Source organism: Coregonus clupeaformis, chromosome 8, assembly GCF_020615455.1.
Source record: "Coregonus clupeaformis isolate EN_2021a chromosome 8, ASM2061545v1, whole genome shotgun sequence".
Taxonomy (NCBI): Eukaryota; Metazoa; Chordata; class Actinopteri; order Salmoniformes; family Salmonidae; genus Coregonus; species Coregonus clupeaformis.
In genome coordinates, this window is record NC_059199.1 from 64,889,790 (window position 1) to 64,910,008 (window position 20,219).

The window sequence follows — 20,219 nt, forward strand, 5'->3', positions numbered from 1 at the left end:
TGTATCGTCTGAGTAGCAGTGAAAATCAATGCTGTGCTTTCTGATAACGCTGCCAAGGCGTAACATATATAAACTGAACAGTACCGGACCCAAAATCTAACCTTGTGGAACATCACATGTGATATGTATTTTCTCTGAGTTATGTTCACCAAGGGTGACAAAAAACTCTGGACCGGTTAAATAGGTCCTAAACCAATTTAGAACTGGACCGGAGAGGCCAACCACCTCTCCAGTCTGTCCAGAAGGACATCATGGTCAACAGAGGCCAACCCACCTCTCCAGTCTGTCCAGAAGGACATCATGGTCAACAGAGGCCAACCCACCTCTCCAGTCTGTCCAGAAGGACATCATGGTCAACAGAGGTCAACCACCTCTCCTGTCTGTCCAGAAGGACATCATGGTCAACAGAGGCCAACCCACCTCTCCAGTCTGTCCAGAAGGACATCATGGTCAACAGAGGTCAACCACCTCTCCTGTCTGTCCAGAAGGACATCATGGTCAACAGAGGCCAACCCACCTCTCCTGTCTGTCCAGAAGGACATCATGGTCAACAGAGGCCAACCCACCTCTCCTGTCTGTCCAGAAGGACATCATGGTCAACAGAGGCCAACCCACCTCTCCTGTCTGTCCAGAAGGACATCATGGTCAACAGAGGCCAACCCACCTCTCCTGTCTGTCCAGAAGGACATCATGGTCAACAGAGGCCAACCCACCTCTCCAGTCTGTCCAGAAGGACATCATGGTTAACAGAGTTGAACGCATCACTTAAATCTAAGAGTACAAGGACAGAGAGCTGTTTGGCATCTGTGTTGGCTCTGAGATCATTTACCACTTCAACTAGGGCTGTCTCTGTGCTGTGGTGGGCACCAAAACCAGATTGGAATTTTTATAAAATACAGTTGTCACTTAAACAATAATTTTGCTGTTTGAACAGTGCAGTGGGTAAAGTGCCTGAGAACAGGGAGTGATTAACAGTACTCACAGTTCATTATGTTTTAGTCTACCCAGGGTACACTGTGCTACGGTATAGTAAGGTGCTCAGAGTTCATTATGTTCAAGTTCCGCCAGGGAAAAGGGGGTAGTTCGAAATAGCCTGAGTGCCAGTCTGTTCGAGCTATCATGCAAACTATGACAGCAATGGAGTTGGCAAAGCACAAACAGATGTGGGACCAGGCTAAGTTTGAAGTACCTCAGACATGTAGGCTAGCCTATGAAAATAAAGTGTGAAAGGAAAAGTGGGTGCAGGGAGAAGGAGGAAAGAAGTAGAGCAGCTGGCAGTGATTAGTGGCCATTAAATGGTGTTAACTTGGGCCTACCACTGGTCATAAAGCTGAAGGGTAATTAGCTCGCAGGTCGCTTCAGCAGTGAAATGAATATGCCAGAGTAACGTTCCTGGTCTCCTGACAGCTAATGAAGGTCAGAGAGCGTAGCAGCTAGCTGGGCTGGCTACACTATAGGGCCTACAGTATGTAACTGGCTACACTATAGGGCCTACAGTATGTAACTGGCTACACTATAGGGCCTACAGTATGTAACTGGCTACACTACACTATAGGGCCTACAGTATGTAACTGGCTACACTATAGGGCCTACAGTATGTAACTGGCTACACTATAGGGCCTACAGTATGTAACTGGCTACACTATAGGGCCTACAGTATGTAACTGGCTACACTATAGGGCCTACAGTATGTAACTGGCTACACTATAGGGCCTACAGTATGTAACTGGCTACACTATAGGGCCTACAGTATGTAACTGGCTACACTATAGGGCCTACAGTATGTAACTGGCTACACTATAGGGCCTACAGTATGTGACTGGCTACACTTCACTATAGGGCCTACAGTATGTAACTGGCTACACTATAGGGCCTACAGTATGTAACTGGCTACACTATAGGGCCTACAGTATGTAACTGGCTACACTATAGGGCCTACAGTATGTAACTGGCTACACTATAGGGCCTACAGTATGTAACTGGCTACACTATAGGGCCTACAGTATGTAACTGGCTACACTATAGGGCCTACAGTATGTAACTGGCTACACTATAGGGCCTACAGTATGTAACTGGCTACACTATAGGGCCTACAGTATGTAACTGGCTACACTATAGGGCCTACAGTATGTAACTGGCTACACTATAGGGCCTACAGTATGTAACTGGCTACACTACACTATAGGGCCTACAGTATGTAACTGGCTACACTATAGGGCCTACAGTATGTAACTGGCTACACTACACTATAGGGCCTACAGTATGTGACTGGCTACACCGGGTGCACTATAGGGCCTACAGTATGTAACTGGCTACACTATAGGGCCTACAGTATGTAACTGGCTACACTATAGGGCCTACAGTATGTAACTGGCTACACTATAGGGCCTACAGTATGTAACTGGCTACACTACACTATAGGGCCTACAGTATGTAACTGGCTACACTATAGGGCCTACAGTATGTGACTGGCTACACTTCACTATAGGGCCTACAGTATGTAACTGGCTACACTATAGGGCCTACAGTATGTAACTGGCTACACTATAGGGCCTACAGTATGTAACTGGCTACACTATAGGGCCTACAGTATGTAACTGGCTACACTATAGGGCCTACAGTATGTAACTGGCTACACTATAGGGCCTACAGTATGTGACTGGCTACACTTCACTATAGGGCCTACAGTATGTAACTGGCTACACTATAGGGCCTACAGTATGTAACTGGCTACACTATAGGGCCTTCAGTATGTAACTGGCTACACTACACTATAGGGCCTACAGTATGTAACTGGCTACGCTATAGGGCCTACAGTATGTAACTGGCTACACTAGACTATAGGGCCTACAGTATGTAACTGGCTACACTATAGGGCCTACAGTATGTAACTGGCTACACTATAGGGCCTACAGTATGTAACTGGCTACACTATAGGGCCTACAGTATGTAACTGGCTACACTACACTATAGGGCCTACAGTATGTAACTGGCTACACTATAGGGCCTACAGTATGTAACTGGCTACACTATAGGGCCTACAGTATGTAACTGGCTACACTATAGGGCCTACAGTATGTAACTGGCTACACTATAGGGCCTTCAGTATGTAACTGGCTACACTACACTATAGTGCCTACAGTATGTAACTGGCTACACTATAGGGCCTACAGTATGTAACTGGCTACACTATAGGGCCTACAGTATGTAACTGGCTACACTAGACTATAGGGCCTACAGTATGTAACTGGCTACACTATAGGGCCTACAGTATGTAACTGGCTACACTATAGGGCCTACAGTATGTAACTGGCTACACTATAGGGCCTACAGTATGTAACTGGCTACACTACACTATAGGGCCTACAGTATGTAACTGGCTACACTATAGGGCCTACAGTATGTAACTGGCTACACTATAGGGCCTACAGTATGTAACTGGCTACACTATAGGGCCTACAGTATGTAACTGGCTACACTATAGGGCCTACAGTATGTAACTGGCTACACTATAGGGCCTACAGTATGTAACTGGCTAGACTATAGGGCCTACAGTATGTAACTGGCTACACTACACTATAGGGCCTACAGTATGTAACTAGCTACCACTATAGGGCCTACAGTATGTAACTGGCTACACTATAGGGCCTACAGTATGTAACTGGCTACACTATAGGGCCTACAGTATGTAACTGGCTACACTACACTATAGGGCCTACAGTATGTAACTGGCTACACTACACTATAGGGCCTACAGTATGTAACTGGCTACACTACACTATAGGGCCTACAGTATGTAACTGGCTACACTACACTATAGGGCCTACAGTATGTAACTGGCTACACTACACTATAGGGCCTACAGTATGTAACTGGCTACACTACACTATAGGGCCTACAGTATGTAACTGGCTACACTATAGGGCCTACAGTATGTAACTGGCTACACTACACTATTGGGCCTACAGTATGTAACTGGCTACACTACACTATAGGGCCTACAGTATGTAACTGGCTACACTATAGGGCCTACAGTATGTAACTGGCTACACTATAGGGCCTACAGTATGTAACTGGCTACACTATAGGGCCTACAGTATGTAACTGGCTAAACTATAGGGCCTACAGTATGTAACTGGCTACACTATAGGGCCTACAGTATGCAACTGGCTACACTACACTATAGGGCCTACAGTATGTAACTGGCTACACTATAGGGCCTACAGTATGTAACTGGCTACACTATAGGGCCTACAGTATGTAACTGGCTACACTATAGGGCCTACAGTATGTAACTGGCTACACTATAGGGCCTACAGTATGTAACTGGCTACACTACACTATAGGGCCTACAGTATGTAACTGGCTACACTAAAGGGCCTACAGTATGTAACTGGCTACACTATAGGGCCTACAGTATGTAACTGGCTACACTATAGGGCCTACAGTATGTAACTGGCTACACTATAGGGCCTACAGTATGTAACTGGCTACACTATAGGGCCTACAGTATGTCACTGGCTACACTATAGGGCCTACAGTATGTAACTGGCTACACTACACTATAGGGCCTACAGTATGTGGCTGGCTACACTATAGGGCCTACAGTATGTAACTGGCTACACTATAGGGCCTACAGTATGTAACTGGCTACACTATAGGGCCTACAGTATGTAACTGGCTACACTATAGGGCCTACAGTATGTAACTGGCTACACTATAGGGCCTACAGTATGTAACTGGCTACACTATAGGGCCTACAGTATGTAACTGGCTACACTATAGGGCCTACAGTATGTAACTGGCTACACTATAGGGCCTACAGTATGTAACTGGCTACACTACACTATAGGGCCTACAGTATGTGGCTGGCTACACTATAGGGCCTACAGTATGTAACTGGCTACACTATAGGGCCTACAGTATGTAACTGGCTACACTACACTATAGGGCCTACAGTATGTAACTGGCTACACTATAGGGCCTACAGTATGTCACTGGCTACACTACACTATAGGGCCTACAGTATGTAACTGGCTACACTACACTATAGGGCCTACAGTATGTAACTGGCTACACTATAGGGCCTACAGTATGTAACTGGCTACACTATAGGGCCTACAGTATGTGATGGCTACACTATAGGGCCTACAGTATGTAACTGGCTACACTATAGGGCCTACAGTATGTAACTGGCTACACTATAGGGCCTACAGTATGTAACTGGCTACACTACACTATAGGGCCTACAGTATGTAACTGGCTACACTACACTATAGGGCCTACAGTATGTAACTGGCTACACTATAGGGCCTACAGTATGTAACTGGCTCCACTATAGGGCCTACAGTATGTAACTGGCTACACTATAGGGCCTACAGTATGTAACTGGCTACACTATAGGGCCTACAGTATTTAACTGGCTACACTATAGGGCCTACAGTATGTAACTGGCTACACTATAGGGCCTACAGTATGTAACTGGCTACACTATAGGGCGTACAGTATGTAACTGGCTACACTACACTATAGGGCCTACAGTATGTGGCTGGCTACACTATAGGGCCTACAGTATGTAACTGGCTACACTATAGGGCCTACAGTATGTAACTGGCTACACTATAGGGCCTACAGTATGTAACTGGCTACACTATATGGCCTACAGTATGTAACTGGCTACACTATAGGGCCTATAGTATGTAACTGGCTACACTATAGGGCCTACAGTATGTGACTGGCTACACTATAGGGCCTACAGTATGTAACTGGCTACACTATAGGGCCTACAGTATGTAACTGGCTACACTACACTATAGGGCCTACAGTATGTGACTGGCTACACTATAGGGCCTACAGTATGTAACTGGCTACACTATAGGGCCTACAGTATGTAACTGGCTACACTATAGGGCCTACAGTATGTAACTGGCTACACTATAGGGCCTACAGTATGTAACTGGCTACACTATAGGGCCTACAGTATGTAACTGGCTACACTGTAGGGCCTACAGTATGTAACTGGCTACACTATAGGGCCTACAGTATGTGACTGGCTACACTACACTATAGGGCCTACAGTATGTAACTGGCTACACTATAGGGCCTACAGTATGTAACTGGCTACACTACACTAAAGGGCCTACAGTATGTAACTGGCTACACTATAGGGCCTACAGTATGTAACTGGCTACACTATAGGGCCTACAGTATGCAACTGGCTACGCTATAGGGCCTACAGTATGTAACTGGCTACACTATAGGGCCTACAGTATGTGGCTGGCTACACTATAGGGCCTACAGTATGTAACTGGCTACACTATAGGGCCTACAGTATGTAACTGGCTACACTATAGGGCCTACAGTATGTAACAGGCTACACTATAGGGCCTACAGTATGTAACTGGCTACACTACACTATAGGGCCTACAGTATGTAACTGGCTAGACTATAGGGCCTACAGTATGTAACTGGCTACACTATAGGGCCTACAGTATGTAACTGGCTACACTATAGGGCCTACAGTATGTAACTGGCTACACTATAGGGCCTACAGTATGTAACTGGCTACACTATAGGGCCTACAGTATGTAACTGGCTACACTATAGGGCCTACAGTATGTGATGGCTACACTATAGGGCCTACAGTATGTAACTGGCTACACTATAGGGCCTACAGTATGTAACTGGCTACACTACACTATAGGGCCTACAGTATGTAACTGGCTACACTATAGGGCCTACAGTATGTAACTGGCTACACTACACTATAGGGCCTACAGTATGTAACTGGCTACACTATAGGGCCTACAGTATGTAACTGGCTACACTATAGGGCCTACAGTATGTAACTGACTACACTATAGGGCCTACAGTATGTAACTGGCTACAATATAGGGCCTACAGTATGTAACTGGCTACACTATAGGGCCTACAGTATGTAACTGGCTACACTAAACTATAGGGCCTACAGTATTTAACTGGCTACACTACACTATAGGGCCTACAGTATGTAACTGGCTACACTATAGGGCCTACAGTATGTGACTGGCTACACTACACTATAGGGCCTACAGTATGCAACTGGCTACACTACACTATAGGGCCTACAGTATGTAACTGGCTACACTATAGGGCCTACAGTATGTAACTGGCTACACTACAGGGCCTACAGTATGTAACTGGCTACACTATAGGGCCTACAGTATGTAACTGGCTACACTATAGGGCCTACAGTATGTAACTGGCTACACTACACTATAGGGCCTACAGTATGTGGCTGGCTACACTATAGGGCCTACAGTATGTAACTGGCTACACTATAGGGCCTACAGTATGTAACTGGCTACACTATAGGGCCTACAGTATGTAACTGGCTACACTATATGGACTACAGTATGTAACTGGCTACACTATAGGGCCTACAGTATGTAACTGGCTACACTATAGGGCCTACAGTATGTGACTGGCTACACTATAGGGCCTACAGTATGTAACTGGCTACACTATAGGGCCTACAGTATGTAACTGGCTACACTACACTATAGGGCCTACACTATGTGACTGGCTACACTAAACTATAGGGCCTACAGTATGTAACTGGCTACACTACACTATAGGGCCTACAGTATGTGACTGGCTACACTATAGGGCCTACAGTATGTAACTGGCTACACTATAGGGCCTACAGTTTGTAACTGGCTACACTATAGGGCCTACAGTATGTAACTGGCTACACTATAGGGCCTACAGTATGTAACTGGCTACACTATAGGGCCTACAGTATGTAACTGGCTACACTATAGGGCCTACAGTATGTAACTGGCTACACTATAGGGCCTACAGTATGTAACTGGCTACACTATAGGGCCTACAGTATGTAACTGGCTACACTAAACTAGGGCCTACAGTATGTAACTGGCTACACTACACTATAGGGCCTACAGTATGTAACTGGCTACACTACACTATAGGGCCTACAGTATGTAACTGGCTACACTATAGGGCCTACAGTATGTAACTGGCTACACTATAGGGCCTACAGTATGTAACTGGCTACACTACACTATAGGGCCTACAGTATGTAACTGGCTACACTATAGGGCCTACAGTATGTAACTGGCTACACTATAGGGCCTACAGTATGTAACTGGCTACACTACACTATAGGGCCTACAGTATGTAACTGGCTACACTATAGGGCCTACAGTATGTAACTGGCTACACTATAGGGCCTACAGTATGTAACTGGCTACACTACACTATAGGGCCTACAGTATGTAACTGGCTAACTACACTATAGGGCCTACAGTATGTAACTGGCTACACTACACTATAGGGCCTACAGTATGTAACTGGTCCTACACTATAGGGCCTACAGTATGTAACTGGACCTACACTATAGGGCCTACAGTATGTAACTGGCTACACTATAGGGCCTACAGTATGTAACTGGCTACACTATAGGGCCTACAGTATGTAACTGGCTACACTATAGGGCCTACAGTATGTAACTGGCTACACTATAGGGCCTACAGTATGTAACTGGCTACACTATAGGGCCTACAGTATGTAACTGGCTACACTATAGGGCCTACAGTATGTAACTGGCTACACTACACTATAGGGCCTACAGTATGTAACTGGCTACACTATAGGGCCTACAGTATGTGACTGGCTACACTACACTATAGGGCCTACAGTATGTAACTGGCTACACTATAGGGCCTACAGTATGTAACTGGCTACACTATAGGGCCTACAGTATGTAACTGGCTACACTATAGGGCCTACAGTATGTAACTGGCTACACTATAGGGCCTACAGTATGCAACTGGCTACACTATAGGGCCTACAGTATGTAACTGGCTACACTAAACTAGAGGGCCTACAGTATGTAACTGGCTACAATACACTATAGGGCCTACAGTATGTAACTGGCTACACTATAGGGCCTACAGTATGTGGCTGGCTACACTATAGGGCCTACAGTATGTAACTGGCTACACTATAGGGCCTACAGTATGTAACTGGCTACACTACACTATAGGGCCTACAGTATGTAACTGGCTACACTATAGGGCCTACAGTATGTAACTGGCTACACTATAGGGCCTACAGTATGCAACTGGCTACACTACACTATAGGGCCTACAGTATGTAACTGGCTACACTATAGGGCCTACAGTATGTAACTGGCTACACTATAGGGCCTACAGTATGTAACTGGCTACACTACACTATAGGGCCTACAGTATGTAACTGGCTACACTATAGGGCCTACAGTATGTAACTGGCTACACTATAGGGCCTACAGTATGTAACTGGCTACACTACACTATAGGGCCTACAGTATGTAACTGGCTACACTACACTATAGGGCCTACAGTATGTAACTGGCTACACTACACTATAGGGCCTACAGTATGTAACTGGCTACACTATAGGGCCTACAGTATGTCTCTGGCTACACTATAGGGCCTACAGTATGTAACTGGCTACACTATAGGGCCTACAGTATGTAACTGGCTACACTATAGGGCCTACAGTATGTAACTGGCTACACTATAGGGCCTACAGTATGTAACTGGCTACACTATAGGGCCTACAGTATGTAACTGGCTACACTATAGGGCCTACAGTATGTAACTGGCTACACTACACTATAGGGCCTACAGTATGTAACTGGCTACACTATAGGGCCTACAGTATGTGACTGGCTACACTACACTATAGGGCCTACAGTATGTAACTGGCTACACTATAGGGCCTACAGTATGTAACTGGCTACACTATAGGGCCTACAGTATGTAACTGGCTACACTATAGGGCCTACAGTATGTAACTGGCTACACTATAGGGCCTACAGTATGCAACTGGCTACACTATAGGGCCTACAGTATGTAACTGGCTACACTATAGGGCCTACAGTATGTAACTGGCTACACTACACTATAGGGCCTACAGTATGTAACTGGCTACACTATAGGGCCTACAGTATGTAACTGGCTACACTATAGGGCCTACAGTATGTGACTGGCTACACTATAGGGCCTACAGTATGTAACTGGCTACACTATAGGGCCTACAGTATGTAACTGGCTACACTATAGGGCCTACAGTATGTAACTGGCTACACTACACTATAGGGCCTACAGTATGTAACTGGCTACACTATAGGGCCTACAGTATGTAACTGGCTACACTATAGGGCCTACAGTATGTAACTGGCTACACTACACTATAGGGCCTACAGTATGTAACTGGCTACACTATAGGGCCTACAGTATGTAACTGGCTACACTATAGGGCCTACAGTATGTAACTGGCTACACTATAGGGCCTACAGTATGTAACTGGCTACTCTATAGGGCCTACAGTATGTAACTGGCTACACTATAGGGCCTACAGTATGTAACTGGCTACACTACACTATAGGGCCTAAAGTATGTAACTGGCTACACTAGACTATAGGGCCTACAGTATGTAACTGGCTACACTACACTATAGGGCCTACAGTATGTAACTGGCTACACTACACTAAAGGGCCTACAGTATGTAACTGGCTACACTATAGGGCCTACAGTATGTAACTGGCTACACTAGACTATAGGGCCTACAGTATGTAACTGGCTACACTACACTATAGGGCCTACAGTATGTAACTGGCTCCACTATAGGGCCTACAGTATGTAACTGGCTACACTATAGGGCCTACAGTATGTAACTGGCTACACTATAGGGCCTACAGTATGTAACTGGCTACACTATAGGGCCTACAGTATGTAACTGGCTACACTACACTATAGGGCCTACAGTATGTAACTGGCTACACTATAGGGCCTACAGTATGTAACTGGCTACACTATAGGGCCTACAGTATGTAACTGGCTACACTATAGGGCCTACAGTATGTAACTGGCTACACTATAGGGCCTACAGTATGTAACTGGCTACACTATAGGGCCTACAGTATGTAACTGGCTACACTACACTATAGGGCCTACAGTATGTAACTGGCTACACTATAGGGCCTACAGTATGTAACTGGCTACACTATAGGGCCTACAGTATGTAACTGGCTACACTATAGGGCCTACAGTATGTAACTGCTACACTATAGGGCCTACAGTATGTAACTGGCTACACTATAGGGCCTACAGTATGTGATGGCTACACTATAGGGCCTACAGTATGTAACTGGCTACACTATAGGGCCTACAGTATGTAACTGGCTACACTATAGGGCCTACAGTATGTAACTGGCTACACTATAGGGCCTACAGTATGTAACTGGCTACACTAGACTATAGGGCCTACAGTATGTAACTGGCTACACTATAGGGCCTACAGTATGTAACTGGCTACACTATAGGGCCTACAGTATGTGACTGGCTCCACTACACTATAGGGCCTACAGTATGTAACTGGCTACACTATAGGGCCTACAGTATGTGACTGGCTACACTATAGGGCCTACAGTATGTAACTGGCTACACTATAGGGCCTACAGTATGTAACTGGCTACACTATAGGGCCTACAGTATGTGACTGGCTCCACTACACTATAGGGCCTACAGTATGTAACTGGCTACACTATAGGGCCTACAGTATGTGACTGGCTACACTATAGGGCCTACAGTATGTAACTGGCTACACTATAGGGCCTACAGTATGTAACTGGCTACACTATAGGGCCTACAGTATGTAACTGGCTACACTACACTATAGGGCCTACAGTATGTGGCTGGCTACACTATAGGGCCTACAGTATGTAACTGGCTACACTATAGGGCCTACAGTATGTAACTGGCTACACTATAGGGCCTACAGTATGTAACTGGCTACACTATATGGCCTACAGTATGTAACTGGCTACACTATAGGGCCTACAGTATGTAACTGGCTACACTATAGGGCCTACAGTATGTGACTGGCTACACTATAGGGCCTACAGTATGTAACTGGCTACACTATAGGGCCTACAGTATGTAACTGGCTACACTATAGGGCCTACAGTATGTAACTGGCTACACTACACTATAGGGCCTACAGTATGTAACTGGCTACACTATAGGGCCTACAGTATGTGACTGGCTACACTACACTATAGGGCCTACAGTATGTAACTGGCTACACTATAGGGCCTACAGTATGTAACTGGCTACACTATAGGGCCTACAGTATGTAACTGGCTACACTATAGGGCCTACAGTATGTAACTGGCTACACTATAGGGCCTACAGTATGTAACTGGCTACACTATAGGGCCTACAGTATGTAACTGGCTACACTATAGGGCCTACAGTATGTGACTGGCTACACTATAGGGCCTACAGTATGTAACTGGCTACACTACACTATAGGGCCTACAGTATGTAACTGGCTACACTATAGGGCCTACAGTATGTGACTGGCTACACTATAGGGCCTACAGTATGTAACTGGCTACACTATAGGGCCTACAGTATGTAACTGGCTACACTATAGGGCCTACAGTATGTAACTGGCTACACTACACTATAGGGCCTACAGTATGTAACTGGCTACACTATAGGGCCTACAGTATGTAACTGGCTACACTATAGGGCCTACAGTATGTAACTGGCTACACTATAGGGCCTACAGTATGTAACTGGCTACACTATAGGGCCTACAGTATGTAACTCACACTACACTATAGGGCCTACAGTATGTGACTGGACCTACACTATAGGGCCTACAGTATGTAACTGGCTACACTATAGGGCCTACAGTATGTAACTGGCTAGACTATAGGGCCTACAGTATGTAACTGGCTACACTATAGGGCCTACAGTATGTGGACTGGCTACACTATAGGGCCTACAGTATGTAACTGGCTACACTATAGGGCCTACAGTATGTAACTGGCTACACTATAGGGCCTACAGTATGTAACTGGCTACACTACACTATAGGGCCTACAGTATGTAACTGGCTACACTATAGGGCCTACAGTATGTAACTGGCTAGACTATAGGGCCTACAGTATGTAACTGGCTACACTATAGGGCCTACAGTATGTAACTGGCTACACTATAGGGCCTACAGTATGTAACTGGCTACACTATAGGGCCTACAGTATGTAACTGGCTACACTATAGGGCCTACAGTATGTAACTGGCTACACTATAGGGCCTACAGTATGTAACTGGCTACACTACACTATAGGGCCTACAGTATGTGGCTGGCTACACTACACTATAGGGCCTACAGTATGTAACTGGCTACACTATAGGGCCTACAGTATGTAACTGGCTACACTATAGGGCCTACAGTATGTGACTGGCTACACTATAGGGCCTACAGTATGTAACTGGCTACACTAAAGGGCCTACAGTATGTAACTGGCTACACTATAGGGCCTACAGTATGTAACTGGCTACACTATAGGGCCTACAGTATGTGACTGGCTACACTACACTATAGGGCCTACAGTATGTAACTGGCTACACTATAGGGCCTACAGTATGTAACTGGCTACACTACAGGGCCTACAGTATGTGACTGGCTAAACTTAACTATAGGGCCTACAGTATGTACTGGCTACACTATAGGGCCTACAGTATGTAACTGGCTACACTATAGGGCCTACAGTATGTGACTGGCTACACTATAGGGCCTACAGTATGTAACTGGCTACACTATAGGGCCTACAGTATGTAACTGGCTACACTATAGGGCCTACAGTATGTAACTGGCTACACTATAGGGCCTACAGTATGTAACTGGCTACACTACACTATAGGGCCTACAGTATGTAACTGGCTACACTATAGGGCCTACAGTATGTAACTGGCTACACTATAGGGCCTACAGTATGTAACTGGCTACACTATAGGGCCTACAGTATGTAACTGGCTACACTATAGGGCCTACAGTATGTAACTGGCTACACTATAGGGCCTACAGTATGTAACTGGCTACACTATAGGGCCTACAGTATGTAACTGGCTACACTATAGGGCCTACAGTATGTAACTGGCTACACTATAGGGCCTACAGTATGTAACTGGCTACACTATAGGGCCTACAGTATGTAACTGGCTACACTATAGGGCCTACAGTATGTAACTGGCTGCACTATAGGGCCTACAGTATGTAACTGGCTACACTATAGGGCCTACAGTATGTAACTGGCTACACTACACTATAGGGCCTACAGTATGTAACTGGCTACACTATAGGGCCTACAGTATGTAACTGGCTACACTATAGGGCCTACAGTATGTAACTGGCTACACTATAGGGCCTACATTATGTAACTGGCTACACTATAGGGCCTACAGTATGTAACTGGCTACACTATAGGGCCTACAGTATGTAACTGGCTACACTATAGGGCCTACAGTATGTAACTGGCTACACTATAGGGCCTACAGTATGTAACTGGCTACACTATAGGGCCTACAGTATGTAACTGGCTACACTACACTATAGGGCCTACAGTATGTGACTGGCTACACTATAGGGCCTACAGTATGTAACTGGCTACACTAGACTATAGGGCCTACAGTATGTAACTGGACACTATAGGGCCTACAGTATGTAACTGGCTACACTAGACTATAGGGCCTACAGTATGTAACTGGCTACACTATAGGGCCTACAGTATGTAACTGGCTACACTATAGGGCCTACAGTATGTAACTGGCTACACTAGACTATAGGGCCTACAGTATGTAACTGGCTACACTATAGGGCCTACAGTATGTAACTGGCTACACTAGACTATAGGGCCTACAGTATGTAACTGGCTACACTATAGGGCCTACAGTATGTGACTGGCTACACTATAGGGCCTACAGTATGTAACTGGCTACACTATAGGGCCTACAGTATGTAACTGGCTACACTACACTATAGGGCCTACAGTATGTAACTGGCTACACTATAGGGCCTACAGTATGTAACTGGCTACACTATAGGGCCTACAGTATGTAACTGGCCACACTACACTATAGGGCCTACAGTATGTAACTGGCTACACTATAGGGCCTACAGTATGTAACTGGCTACACTATAGGGCCTACAGTATGTAACTGGCTACACTATAGGGCCTACAGTATGTAACTGGCTACACTATAGGGCCTACAGTATGTAACTGGCTACACTATAGGGCCTACAGTATGTAACTGGCTACACTATAGGGCCTACAGTATGTAACTGGCTACACTATAGGGCCTACAGTATGTAACTGGCTACACTATAGGGCCTACAGTATGTAACTGGCTACACTATAGGGCCTACAGTATGTAACTGGCTACACTATAGGGCCTACAGTATGTAACTGGCTACACTATAGGGCCTACAGTATGTGAACTGGCTACACTACACTATAGGGCCTACAGTATGTAACTGGCTACACTATAGGGCCTACAGTATGTAACTGGCTACACTATAGGGCCTACAGTATGTAACTGGCTACACTATAGGGCCTACAGTATGTGACTGGCTACACTATAGGGCCTACAGTATGTAACTGGCTACACTATAGGGCCTACAGTATGTAACTGGCTACACTACACTATAGGGCCTACAGTATGTAACTGGCTACACTATAGGGCCTACAGTATGTAACTGGCTACACTATAGGGCCTACAGTATGTAACTGGCTACACTATAGGGCCTACAGTATGTAACTGGCTACACTATAGGGCCTACAGTATGTAACTGGCTACACTATAGGGCCTACAGTATGTAACTGGCTACACTATAGGGCCTACAGTATGTAACTGGCTACACTATAGGGCCTACAGTATGTAACTGGCTACACTATAGGGCCTACAGTATGTAACTGGCTACACTATAGGGCCTACAGTATGTAACTGGCTAAACTACACTATAGGGCCTACAGTATGTAACTGGCTACACTATAGGGCCTACAGTATGTAACTGGCTACACTATAGGGCCTACAGTATGTAACTGGCTACACTATAGGGCCTACAGTATGTAACTGGCTACACTATAGGGCCTACAGTATGTAACTGGCTACACTATAGGGCCTACAGTATGTAACTGGCTACACTATAGGGCCTACAGTATGTAACTGGCTACACTATAGGGCCTACAGTATGTAACTGGCTACACTATAGGGCCTACAGTATGTAACTGGCTACACTATAGGGCCTACAGTATGTAACTGGCTACACTATAGGGCCTACAGTATGTAACTGGTCTACACTACACTATAGGGCCTACAGTATGTAACTGGCTACACTATAGGGCCTACAGTATGTAACTGGCTACACTATAGGGCCTACAGTATGTAACTGGCTACACTATAGGGCCTACATTATGTAACTGGCTACACTATAGGGCCTACAGTATGTAACTGGCTACACTATAGGGCCTACAGTATGTAACTGGCTACACTATAGGGCCTACAGTATGTAACTGGCTACACTATAGGGCCTACAGTATGTAACTGGCTACACTACACTATAGGGCAGGGGTGTCAAACTCATTTTAGCTCAGGGGCCACATGGAGGAAAATCTATTCCCAAGTGGGCCGGACCGGAAAAATCATGGTATATATAACTTAAAAACAACAACTTCAGATTGTTTTCTTTGTTTTAATACGATCATCATACAACATAAAGCTGGAGCCTGAGGACAGTGTGTCCAAAATAGTACAAGCACAACATCACTATTAATCATAAAACACGCCAAGTTTATTTGAAAATTCTAAAGAAAAAGAACACACAAACACACAATGCCTCAGTGATTAACAGAACTGTTTCACAGATCACAGAACTATATCAGGGTGTCATTTCTCAGGCAGAAATGTAGATACAAATAATGAAATCCTGTTCCCCAAACAAGTGCAAGAACCACAGAGTCAAGAATAGGTTAAATATACAAATAAAATAAAATCAATTAAAAACAATAGCACATCAACATAAAAACATATAAACATAAAGCTGGAGCCTGAGGACAGTGTCCAAAAGCACAACATCACTATTAATCATAAAACACCTCAAGTTATTTGAAAGTTCTGAGGACAAAGAACACACAAACACACAATGCCTCAGTGATTCACAGAAGTATATCACAGATCACAGAACTATATCAGGGTGTCATTTCTCAGGCAGAAATGTAGATACAAATAATGAAATCCTGTTCCCCAAACAAGTGCAAGAACCACAGAGTCAAGAATAGGTTAAATATACAAATAAAATAAAATCAATTAAAAACAATAGCACATCAACATAAAAACATATAAACATAAATCTGAAAGCGTTGCTCAAACTCCCGTAACAGTCCAGTTATTTTATCTTTGAACCGCTTCATGTCTGCCACATGTTGGGTCGCGCACACATTTTTCAGACAGGGAAGTGAGCTGCATCACCACCGGCAAGTTGCGTCTCCCACAATGACAGCTTCAACTTGAAAGAACGTATGCTGTCATAATACTGCGTGACAACTTTGTTGCGCCCTTGCAGCTGTTTGTTCAAGTTATTCAGGTGCTCTGTAACATCCACCATAAATGCAAGGTCCTGCATCCATTCTGCGGAATGAAATTCTAACACTGGTTTGCCCTTTTCTTCCATGAACTGTTCAATTTCTTCTCGTAAATCAAAGAAACGCCTCAGCACAGCACCTCGGCTTAACCATCTTACCTCAGTGTGGTATGGCAGGCCATAGATGTGGTCTTTCTCTCTGAGAAGGCTGTCAAACTGACGATTCAGGCTTCTGGATCGGATGAAATTAACAGTTTGGATGACCTCGCCTTCATGACGTTATCCATCTTTAATGACTTGCAACACAAAGCCTCCTGGTGCAAAATCCACTGAAAGATCGGAAATCCCTGTCTGCAACTGTGTTTCTTGTCAGGCTGATATTTGCAAAAGCCTGCCGCTTTTTCAGGGCACACAATCTCCGCTGCCTTCATCATGCATGTTTACAAATTCACCCTGACTAAATGGTTTTGAAGCCACTGCGATTTCATTAGCAATGAGGTAGCTAGCTTTCACTGCAGCGTCACTGATGTCTCGGTTGTGAGTAAACACAGACTGCTGTTTCTTCAGACCCGCCAACAGTTCATTCACCTTCTCTCATCTCCGCTGTCCTTGAAAGTTGTCATATTTGTCGGCATGAAGACTCACATAGTGGCGGCTGAAGGTTATATTCTTTCAGCACTGCAACATGCTCTGAACACACCAAACAACAGCTTTCCCATTCAATTCCGTGATTAAATAGGATGACCATTTTTCTTGGAACACTCTGCACTCTGCAGTCCACTTTTCTTTTTTGACAGAGACATATTGGGCAATGAGGGTGCCAAAGCACATAATGTTAAAAGTAGAAGCCGTAATAAATATCGCGGGCAAAACAAAGTAGCTCATTGGCTGCACGTGCTTGACCTACTTGCTCTGCCCCGGTATAAACAGTTTGCTTGCTTAACACAATTGCTATTGCGCCATCCAGTGGACGCAATTGGAACAGCAGTTTATTTTATTGAAAAAATTGCAGCGCATTTTTATACTTAAATATATATATATATATATATATATTGTGACGTCACGAGAGGCTACACAGCTTTCAGCGGGATTGCTCAAGTAGTGCAAGGAGACAAGGTTCAAAACAAAACAAGGATTTTATTATAGGTCTTGGGAAATTAACGAAAATATAACAAAATTCTGTTCTCTTGTGGCTCTTTAAGGGTTAACAGTTCAGGGATGTCTCTTCCACATCCAAAATCATAATTCTCACTCGCTCAGATAACTTTTCCCCAGCCTTACTGTAGTCCACGTTGCAGCTAGTGGCCAACCCAGCAAAAAGTCCTTCCAAATGTCTCTCACGTATTTCCACAGGTGCATATATCCAAAGGTGAGTATTTCCCAAAGGTAAGTATCTCCAAATCCTTATATTCCTCATGGAAGTGGACGTGCAGCACTCTTGTCCTCCAGAGAGCCCAGGTTGGAGACTGTGTCTCTTCACTTCCCAAACCTTCAGCTCATCAGCTCCTCATTTGTTTCAGCTGCGTGGGAAGATTGGCCATAGAGGGGTGGAGTTCCCGACCATACCAGCAGATGGAGCCATAGCTGTCTGGGTTTGCAGCCACCTCAGGGGATGTAACGTCCCTCCAGGACACAGCCTCTCGTGACATCACACATCCCTCCTCGGGACCGACGTCCTCGTCGGGGTAAAGGCAGCGGAAGAAGGCATCACGCCGGGAGAGGGCGCCGCATTGCCGTGGTGCTTGCCAGCCTGCTCTCTTCAACTCCTCCACCTCTAGGACCAGGGACTCAGCCTCCTGTTGTCTCTCCTTGAGTTTCTTACTGAACGATCAGCCTTGGTTTTAGCAGAGTTTAGCTTCTGTTGAGCAGCTTTCAGTTCCTTCTCTCTTTGCCTCGCATTCTCTTCATCTTGTTCTCCAACACCTGTACTTCTCCTCTGCCTTCTTCTGGACCTCCTTACTACTGCGCAGGGTCTCCTCACACTCCTCGATGGTCCCGCGCAGCCTCTCCAGCTCCTCCTGTTGCTTAGGAAGGAGCTCTGTTGGAGTTTAGCCTGGAGGATATCTAACTCTTCTGTCTTCATGTCTAACTGTTGCTTTAACAAACGATACCTCTCAGCGGTCCCCTTCAGACCAGACAGTTCTTTGTCCAGATTCTGTACCTCCGTCTCTGTGTCGGTCTGGGCACCTGCCATCCCTATCAGAGCCCGGGCGGGAGTGAGTATTCGGAGGATTGCACCGGAGCCTTCCCAGGATGAGTCTTGCCTCTCCGTTTCCAGGTACTCGGGTTATCCTCTCCTGAGACTCTCTCCAGAGTGGGTAAAAGGCTGGGCAGTCTCGTCCAATTAGGACAGGGACGGGGAGGGAATCAACCACCCCCGCCGTCGTGTGTATGGTTCCCCGTGTGCTGGTCATTGTAAGTTCAGTAATGGGGTATTCTCTGGTGTCCCCATGGACACAGGAAACTGGGAGGACTTTCCCCGGGGGTCAGACACGTTGGGCCCACCAAATCCTCACGCACCAGGGGTGGCCCGGCTACCAGAATCCAGTAAGGCCTCCACATCATGGTGATTCACAGTTACCGGGCAGGTGGGGGGTCGATCTGGGCCGCCATCTACGACTCCCAAGAGCGAGGCAAACGTGTGTGTGGGTGCTGAGCTGGAGGACTCCGCAGTGGGCATAGGTTCATCGGCTGGTTTCCACACTGCCAGGGAGATATGTCCCATCTCCCCACACCGG